This window comes from Pongo pygmaeus, chromosome 6 (assembly GCF_028885625.2).
Source record: "Pongo pygmaeus isolate AG05252 chromosome 6, NHGRI_mPonPyg2-v2.0_pri, whole genome shotgun sequence".
In the NCBI taxonomy this organism is placed as follows: domain Eukaryota; kingdom Metazoa; phylum Chordata; class Mammalia; order Primates; family Hominidae; genus Pongo; species Pongo pygmaeus.
Window position 1 is genome coordinate 83076082 of NC_072379.2, and position 10256 is coordinate 83086337.

Below are 10256 nucleotides of genomic sequence, written 5' to 3' on the forward strand. Positions count from 1 at the left end.
CTCTGAAGTTAGAGGCATCCCCAGCTCTCCCAAATTGGCAACTCTCAGAGGCCAGGTACCCATGAGCCTATGTCCCCTCTCAGCACTGAAGAATGAGTTGATTTTTCTTTTTACGGTAAAACAAACAAACAGAAAACCTGAGTAATATTGCATAGGAGTAGCAGAAACTGCCTCACTGGAAACAAAAACTATTTACATTAAATAAAAAGTCTGGCCACAGGCTATGTCTGCCACATTTACAGCACAGTGTGACGCACATGGTGACCAAACCAGAGAGGCAGGTTCTGGCACTCACACCACAGAGCTGCACATTTGCCACATGAGGATAAAGTGAAGGGGAAGAGGAGCAATGAGAGCGAGAGGGTGTTGCATTCACTTCTGGTTCCAGAGTTGATTGGACAGCCAGTCCAGTCCTTCACAGAGCCTGTCTCCACTAATGGCACAGGTGGCCTAAATGCACCAGTTCCTGTGGCACAGGTAGTGCAGCCCCAGCTTGTCTGTGATCTTGGCTGCCTTCCTGGCATTGGGGAGGCCCTGCTTGTTGGCAAACACCAGGAGGACTGCACCCAGAGCTCATCCTCAGCCAGCATCCTTAAGAGCTCCTCCCAGGCCTCCTTTCCACACTCTCTATCATTGCTGTCCACTACGAAGATCAGTCCTTGTGTATTCTGGAAGTAGTGGTGCCACAGAGGCCAGATGTTTTCTTGGCTGCCCATGTTCCACATGGTTAAGCTGATGTTCCTGTACCCCATGGTTTCCACATTGAAGCCTGTGGTAGGGATGGTGGTCATGATGTCACTCAGCTTCAGCTTATACAGGATTGTTGTTTTCCCTGCAGCACTGAGGACCATGATGAGGACGTGCATTTCTTTTTTGCCAAAAAGGCTTTCGAAGAGGTTGACAAAGATGCTCCCCATGCTTGTGGACAGGTGGAAGGATGCTGGCCGGGGACACCTCAGTGACTGCTGCTCTGAGCTAAGTGTTGATTTTGCTCCCTAATACATTTTAAACATGAAAATCATGCAAAGTACCTTTTTCTATCACAATGGAATGAAGCAAGAGATCAATAGCAGAGGGAAAACTGGAAAATTCATGAATATGTGGAAATTATAAAACACTCTAAAATAACCAATGCATCAAAAAATTAATAGCCAGGGAAATCAGAAAATATTTTGTGACAAGTGAAAGTGAAAACATAGCACACCATAATTTATAGAATGCAGTGAAAGCAGTGCTGAGAGAAATATATAGTTATAAATGTTTACATTAAAAATATCTCAAATCAACAATCTAGATTTACACCTTAAGAAACTAGGAAAAAATGTTCAAATTAAATCCAAAGCTAGCAGAAAGAAGAAAATAATAGAGTAGAAATAGATAAAATAGAAAATAAGAAACAAAATTAATAAAACCAAGAGCTGGTTCTTTAAAAATATAAACAAAATTAAGAAACCTTTAGCTAGACTGACTACGAAAAAAAACAAGAAGACCAAAATTAGAAATACAAGAGGGAATATTACTACTGAATTTACAGAATCAAAAAGAATTATAGAAATGTACTATGAACAAAAGTACTATGAATTTGTGTGCCAACATATTGGATAACCTACCCACTCCATATTCTTAGCACAATAGATTATAATTTATTTCCCCAAATATAAATAATGTCTTTTATGTTCTTTCTATATATATGCTGTTCTTTTTCTTCAAACACCCTTTCATTGCCTTCCTCATTCACAGAAGACCAACTAATTCTTCATATTTCAGCTAATATGGTGTTTTTCCCTGACAAATCCAAGTAGAATGAGTAATGAGGGAGAGAATGCAGATATACCATGGAGAAAAGGGCCTGTAACTGGAGAAGGAAAGGCAAGGGTGTATGTAAATTTGAGCATGAATGGAGGTTGCCCATGAAGTCTTAGAAAAGTTAATTAGTTTTAACAGGGGAGAAAGATAGAAAAAGAAAATGGATGGAAATATAGAAATGGGCAGATGAGGAACTTTTTCTTTGATACTTTGATTTTTTCAACATTGTCAATTTTTAAAAATTAGGCATGTGTTGGCATGGTGGGACATGCCTGTAGTCCCAGCTACTTGGGAGGCTGAGGTGGGAGGATTGCTTGAGTCCAGAAGGTCAAGGCTGCACTGAGCCCTGATGGTGCCACTGCTCTCCAGCCTGGGTGACAGAGAGAGATCTTGTCTCAAAAAATAAAAAAGTCAGGCATGTGGAATGGCACTTCTTTCAGATATATGTGCCCAAATGTCTAGAAACAACTGAGTCTCACAAAGTCTGGAGTTGCTTGTGGGTCTCTACTTCCACAACTTTCACCATACACTTGATGATAAGATATAAGAAAACGAGCGGTAAAACAATACCTTCGTGTTAGTAATTCAGGGACGATGAAAAGGAAGAAATAAAATCTGAACTTTTGACATCTTCTTGACATTTAGGACAGACATACTAGTAGAATTTTTCCTCTTTGGAGGGATGAAACAAAAACTTAGTCATGCTGAGTGAGTTCAAGCTTCTTGAATTGGGGGAGAAAAGCAAAAACAATGAAGATGATACATTATCCCCTTGAATTTCTTTTATTAAAGTTTAGAGAATGCCTGTGACTAATTTCTTGGTCTTCACAGACTTAGCATTGTCTGCAGATCAAGCAGCAGAAATGAGGAAAGAGGTACAGGTGGTAAGTCTTGGAAGACAATGAGAAGGTAAACATTGTAGCTTCAAAGGAACTGCCTGTGTTCACAGTGGTGATAAAGCTCAAGGATGACTCCTCCCTACCCTGAGTTAAATGAGGTGTGAGAAGAGAAAAAAAAGTCTCTACTTGGTAGAACAGTGGATGAAGCTAGAGAGAACTAGGTTTTAGTTAAGGCAGAGAAGCGAAGTGTACCTTTTAGAAAAATATTGATTCATTTTCAAATATTTATTAACATCTATTCTGTATGAGAGCCTGATCTAGATAAATGGGTGATATATTTCTTCTCTTCTACAAACATGCTGCTGGAAAATGCATCACAATGAAAGTAAGTCTCAGACAAAATCCCAACAAACTTAAAAACATTTATTAACAAGCAGACACAAAAACAGTCATGTAACCTATTTTTGTAAGCTGGCGAGAAGTCCATATTCTTTGTTCTCAGGGTCTCTGATATGCAGATGCAATGATATCTGACAGTAGGAACTAGTTGGATCTGGAAATAACTGCCTATGGGAAGTAGAAAAGCAGGATTTCTCAAACTATTTGTTGTAATGACCAGGATTTTTAAAATTTCTACCCAATCATAGACCAATACTTTTGTAAAACATAATAGAAATAAAGTAATAGAAGTTTTTGACCTCTAGTAATGGTAAGGTGGCTATAGTAGACTAGTCTTCCTGATCACAAGTATAAACTTCAGACTAAATGTAAAGAACAATTTTTGAATGCATTGGTGAGTGACCATTGAAAGAATGGAGGCATACTAAGTGAAAACCACATTTGCTCTACTATTCTGCTGACCCTAACTCCTAGTCTGTCTTACACATGGGCAATGGAGCTTAAGCAGAAAGTTGCAGTTTTATTGAGCTGATGAGTTAAAGGTCAGGATTTGGGGGTGACAGAAAAGCTGGATATTGAATGGGATAGCTCAGAGAACAGGGGACCTCGAAATTTGCATACAGTTTCAAATCCTTGGATGAAACCTGAAATTTGTATGGTCATAACAACACTTCCGGAGTAATACTTTCAATAGAAATAAAGAAATGGAAGCCTGAAAGAGCCAGTCAGAGATTTTGGAAATTTCCCAGTGCTGGAGAGACAGAGTTTGGAATTGTTGTTCTATCACGTTAGAAGGAATTGGAAAACACCTTGATTTTTCCATTGAAACCCCAAACAGTCACCCTTAGGAATAAGGACCACATTCCAAAACTAAAGTTTATACATTAGCATTAAGGGAAAAATGGAAACAGACCCTCCCTAACAAAGTCTAAAATCAAACTTCAACAGAATTAAGATGATCAGTCTTAATATAACTGCACACGAGGATAGACCCCAGAACTTTTCAGAGGAAGATAAAATCTAGAATATCTATAGCATGTTCTATAATGTATACTTTAGAATTTAAAACTTACTAGTCTTTGGACACATAGTGAGAAGAAAAAATAATACTCAATAGAAACAGACCTACAGAGGACCCAGATATTGAAACTAACAGAAGATTTTAAAGTAGGAATGTTACATTTGTTTTAACAAATTTGCAGAGATGGTGGGTATAATAGATGAGGATACAGGATATCTTTGGAAATATATAAAATTCAAAAAGAATCAAGTGGAAATTAAAAATATAGTATCTGAAATAAAAACATAACTGAATAAAATCAACCTTTTAAAAAATTCAAAGAAAAAAATCCATTTCCATAAAGATAGGTCAATAGAATTTTTCAAAGTGAAACAAAAAAGAAAAAAAAGAGAAAATTAAAGATCCTCAGTGACCTGTAGTACCATATTACATAATAAGCACATAAAATTTAAGTCCCAGAAAGAAAAAAGACAGAAAATAGCAACAAAAAGTTTCAAAGAGTAACTAACGTAACGTTTTTCAGATTAGTTTAAAACATCAGCTCACAGATGGCAAAAAGCTGATTAAGCATTAAACAGAATGAATGCAGAGAATGCTATACCTGGACACATCAAGAGTTAGAAAGTTTAAAGGCAGCCAAAGAAAAAGAGATACATTACATACACATTACAGTGATAGGAAATGGTTGGCTTCTCAAAAAAATGGAGACAAGAAGATAATGGAATGATGTCTTTAAAGAGCTAAAATAAATTTCAACATTTTGATATTTCTGATAATATTCTCTGTTATGAGGTCTATTCTGCCTGAAATTGCCATAACTACTCTAGATTTCTGATGTTTATTCTTTGCATGTTATATCTTATGTCAACCTTTGGCTTTTAAATTATTTGGGTGTTTATAATTAAAGCAAATTTCATATAGCATATACCATGTAATAATGGTAAGTGAGCAAATTCACCAAGAAGACATAGAATATTAAATGTATATGCAATGAATATCAAAGTTTCAAAACATAAGAAGTAAAGAAATGACAACATTGAAAGGCAGAATACAGAAATCTATAATTTTGTTAGAAGTTTTAATACTCTTCTCTCATTAACTGATTGAACAAGTAAATAGACAATCAAAGAGGATATAGAAGACAAACAATACTGTTAAACTTATTAGCATTCTCCCAAACAATGGCAGAACATATACTCTTCTTCATATACACATAGAAAATTCACCATATGCTGGGCCACAAAACTTGAAGTTTCAGTGGATTTCTAAAGACAGAAATCACACAGAGCATGTCTTCTAATCATAACAGAATTAAATTGAAAATCAGTAACAGAAAGATATATGGATAATTCCTAAATATGTGGAAATCAATACTCTTCGAAATGATTCATGAGTCAAAAATGAAACCATAGGGTAATATTTTCAACTAAATGAAAATTTAAATATAATGTATTAAAAATTGGGAGGTACAATTAAAGTAGCATTTCTAAATGATAGGTTTAATGTCAAGAAACTTATATTTCTTACCTTATGAAACCAGAAAAAGGCAAGCAAGTTAGTCATAATACGTAGACAAAAGGCAATAGTAGGCCAGACGCAGTGGCTCACGCCTGTAATCCCAGCAATTTGGGAGGCTTAGGCAGGCAGGTCACTTGAGGTCAGGAGTTCGAGACCAGCATGGTTAACATAGTGAAACCTCATCTCTACTAAAAACACAAAAATTAGTCAGGTGTGGTTGCGGGTGCCTGTAATCCCAGCTACTCAGGAGGCTGAGGCAGGTAAGTCTCTTGAACCAGACAGAGGTTGTAGTGAGCCAAGATTGTGCCACTGCACTCTAGCCTGGGTGACAGAGGGAGACTCTGTCTCAAAAAAAAAAAAAAAAAAAAATGCAATAGTAAAGCTCACAGCAGAAATCCATGAAATACAACACAGACAAATAATAAAGTAAAAGCAAAAGATCTTTTTGAAAAGAACAATAAAATTGATAGAATTCTATTCATACCGATCTGAAAAAACAGAAAAAATTACCAATATTAGGAATGAAAGAGGAGACATTACCTGAATATATTACAGATATTTGAAGAATAATAAGGGAGTAATACAAACAACTTTATGCCAATAAATTCATCAACTTAAATGGGTAAGTGCGTTGAAATACATAAAATGTCAAATCTGACTTGAGAAGAAATAGACAATCTGATTGTCCTTGTACCTTTTAAATAAATTGAATTTGTGATAAGACCCTTCCCACAAAGAAAACACCAGGCTCAGAGGGCTTCAATGGCAAATATAATAAATATTTAATGGAACAATAACTCTAATCCTAGAAATCTCTTTCAGAAAATAGAGGAGGGAGCTCTCATCAACTCATTTTATGAGGCTAGCATTGTCCTTGTACCAAAACCAGACAAAAACATTACAGGCAAACTACAGATCAATATTCTTCATAAACATAGTCACATATCCTTAATCCTTAACAAAATGTTAAGCTCATTTTTGGTTGGATGGGATCATATTGGTTTGTCCAGTGATTATGTGTAGAACTCATATATGTCATCTCCATATTGAGGCATTTATTGTTGATTTAAATCTCTTGAAAACTGTAAGGGACATTATTATTGAACTTGAGAATTGGTGAAAGATTCATGTCCAATAGCCTGCTAGTTATACTCAATGCTCACTATTCATGGATTTTGTATTTGCAAATTTGCCTATTCAATAAAATTTATTTTTAACACTAAAATCAATACTTGTGGTGTTTTCAGGGTTATTCACAGACATACATGGAATGGTGAAAAATTTGAGTTGCCTGACATTCATGTTCAGAGCTGAGATCAAACAAGGTGAGGCTTTGCTTTCTTGTTTGGGCTCTCATACTGTCCTTTTCATTTAGTGCCACAGTTTTTGCTTTTTTATGATGTTTATTGGCGATTCTGCTGTTCAGAATTCCCCCTAAATGGCATACTGTTGAAGTGCTGTCTACTATTCCTAAGCACAAGAAGGCTGTGATGTGCCTCGTGGAGAAAATGTACCATCAGATAAGCTTTGTTCAGGCATGAGTTATACTGTTATTAGCTGTGAGTTTAATGTTAATGTATCAACAACATACCAGAACACATGAAACAAGATGATGTGATCTGAGAGACCACAATAGGTACCCCCTTATCAACTAAGATAAACCCTAAAGTTAAGGTTATGAAAACAAAGTTACTTATGGGTCAAGGATTCAGGGCCCAGCTGGAATGGCAAATTTCTAAATTCCTATGGCTCTAAATTCCCTACAGCAGGAGCTGTTGGACCCCTCCTAACTGCTTTGCAACCCAGACCACTACAACTCTGGTTGGACAGAGGACCATCCTTACAAACATTCTTTTCTAATAAGCAATTGTAGATCTCAAGACAGTTTTAGCCAGCTTATAGCAGCTGTGCACAAACTGTATTTGTATCCTATAGTTCATCTTTTGATGTAAAGAGCCAACTTCCATCTTATTTTAATGCTAAAATTCTGCCCCCAAATGAACATGGGATGTATGTTACACATATGTTTACCCATTGCACATGCACTTGACTCCCCTCATAAATACATATAGCTTTACCCTAAAATCTGCTTACTATATATGACTCTACTGTGTGAAACAGGCCCTGTGAGGCATAAAACCTAGCCTTTCCCCCGCCTCTTTGTAGAGAGAGCACTTTCTGCACACACCAGTGATTATCTCTTCCTGGTTTGCAAACTGATACTTCCAATAATACTCTCCTTTCTATTATTTAGTCATTCTGGTGGTCTTTTGGATGACAGTCGGGTATTAATCAGTTGACAAAAATGTTGTGACCAAATGCTAGCAGGAACCTAAACTTGTGTTTCCCCTAGGAAAAATTGTTCAGTATTTGCTAATGTGGTATTCACAGTGGCTTTATAGAACATGAATACTGTAAATAATGAGAATCAAATTTATTTCTTCTGAGAATCCTCTCACGTCTCACACAAAACATGCTTCGGAAAAAAAAGCTAACACACTTCTCAGCTGATAAAAATACTCCTCATTTTTTTACATTGGACTTGTTTCTTATATTCAATAAGGTTGTCAACAAAAAGAGTCAAGCTCTGTAAAATTTTTGAAGACATTTATTTTGAGCCTATTGTGAGTGACTAATGGCCCATGACACAGCCCCACATCCTGAGAACATGTACCCAAGGTGGTTGGTTTTGTACATTTTAGGGAGACATAAGACATCAGTCAATACATGTAAGATGAACATTGGTTTGGTCCAGAAAGGCAGAGAAACTCGAAGCAAGGACTTCCAGGTCACAGGTAGGTTCAAATATTTTTTGATTGGCAATTGGTTGAAAGAGTTTATCTAATGACCTGGAATGAATGGAAGGGAGGGTCTGGGTTAAGACAAGGCATTGTGGAGACCAAGGTCCTTATTGTGCAGATGAAGCCTCCAGGTAGCATCTCTTCAGAGAGAAGATTGTAAATGTTTCTTATCAGACATAAAAAGATGCCAAACAGTTAATTCTCTAAGGGAAGGGGATTCTCTACAGAATATAGATTTTCCCCACAAGAGACAACTTTGTGGGGCCATTTCAAAATATGTCAAATAAATATATTTTGGGATGAAATATTTCAATTTCTTTCAGAGTTTGCTATCTGTCATGTTGATATCTTCTTGTTACAAATAATCTGATTTGTTAGTCTTAAGGGCTGTGTTTTAATGTTAATGCTAATCAGCCATGCCTGAAATCCAAAGGAGGAAGGTAAAATGAGGCACATCTGACACTACCTTTCCCATCAGGGCCTGAATAGTGTTTCAAGTTTCCTTTAGAATGCCCTTGGCTGAGAAGAGGGGTCCATTCTGTTGATTGAGGGGGTTAGAATTTTATTTTCATTTACAGGTGCATAAAATAATCTTAAATGAAGAGTTAATTGATTTTATTAATACATGTATACACTTGTGAAACTACCAACTAGATGAAGAAATAGAAAATTCCATAATTTTTTCTCATATCCCTTCCTAGATAATATCCTCACCTATTGATAAGCATTTTTCTGACATATATCACCACCTATCCATTTTATTTGTTTTTTGAACTGCATGCAAATGGAATCACACTGCATGTAGTCTTTTGTGTCTGGCATCTTTTCTTCGATATGATATCTGTGTAACAATTGTTTATTCTTTATATATCATTATGTAATATTTTACCATATAAATTTTTCACAATATATTTACTCACTGATAGACATTTGCATTACTTCCAATTTTAGTTTATTATAAACAAAATTGCTTCAAACATTCTTGTGCATGAATTTTCATGGACATATGCAGTTATTTTTCATGAGTAAATATCTGTGGCTAGAACTGTTAGATGACAGGATAGATAGAGTTTTATTTTTATAAGACATTGCCAGTTTTCTTAAATGGTTATAACAGCTTGCTTCTCATCAGCAATGTATGAGTCCAGTGCTCCACATCTCACCAACATTTGGTATAGTCTTTTTGTATTTTAGCCATTCTATTGAGTGTGAAATGTTATGTTGTGGTTTTAATTTGCATTTCCTTGATGACTAATAATATTGGCTATTTAATGATATTGATAAATTAATTTCCTGTTTTCTTGTGCTTTGTTTAAGAAATATTTGCTTACCCCAATGTTATGAAGGTATTTTCCCATGATATATTCCAAAAACTGTTTTATCTTTTAAATTTAGGTCCATGGTCCTATAGGGGATCAGAATATGCCATCATAAAATATGGCTCTTTGGCATAAAAATTTTTTTGAGCTGAGTATTTTCAGAAACTATAGTCACAGTACAAACTCTGAAAACAGAGTAGATGTTATCCGTTTGTAAGGGAAATTTACATCTATAAAGGAAATGAAGATTTCTTTGTAAGAGTGTCTCCTCTCTGTATGAGGAAGAGAAAAATGACTGAATCACTAGAGACTTATTAATAAAGAAAGTATTCACTTAAATCTGCATAACAAACGTTACCTTGTTTACCAAGCTTTTATTGAATACCTTTCCATAACCGGCCTTTCCCCCCCAATGCTTCTTGCTTTATTTCAGTGAGGATGGTATTTAAGTCTGAATTCAAAGCCACTTCTTTGAGACTTACAGTAGTCCCCCTATCCATGGGGGATACATTCTAAGACCCCCAGTGGATGTCTGAAACCATGGATAATACCG

At 35.9% G+C, this 10256-nt stretch overlaps 1 pseudogene; it reads right to left on the bottom strand.

The window, feature by feature from the left end:
* Nucleotides 1–372: 372 nt before the first annotated feature.
* On the bottom strand, nt 373–917 carry LOC129040827 (ADP-ribosylation factor 1-like; annotated as a pseudogene).
* Between the last annotated feature and the right edge of the window lie 9339 nt (nt 918–10256).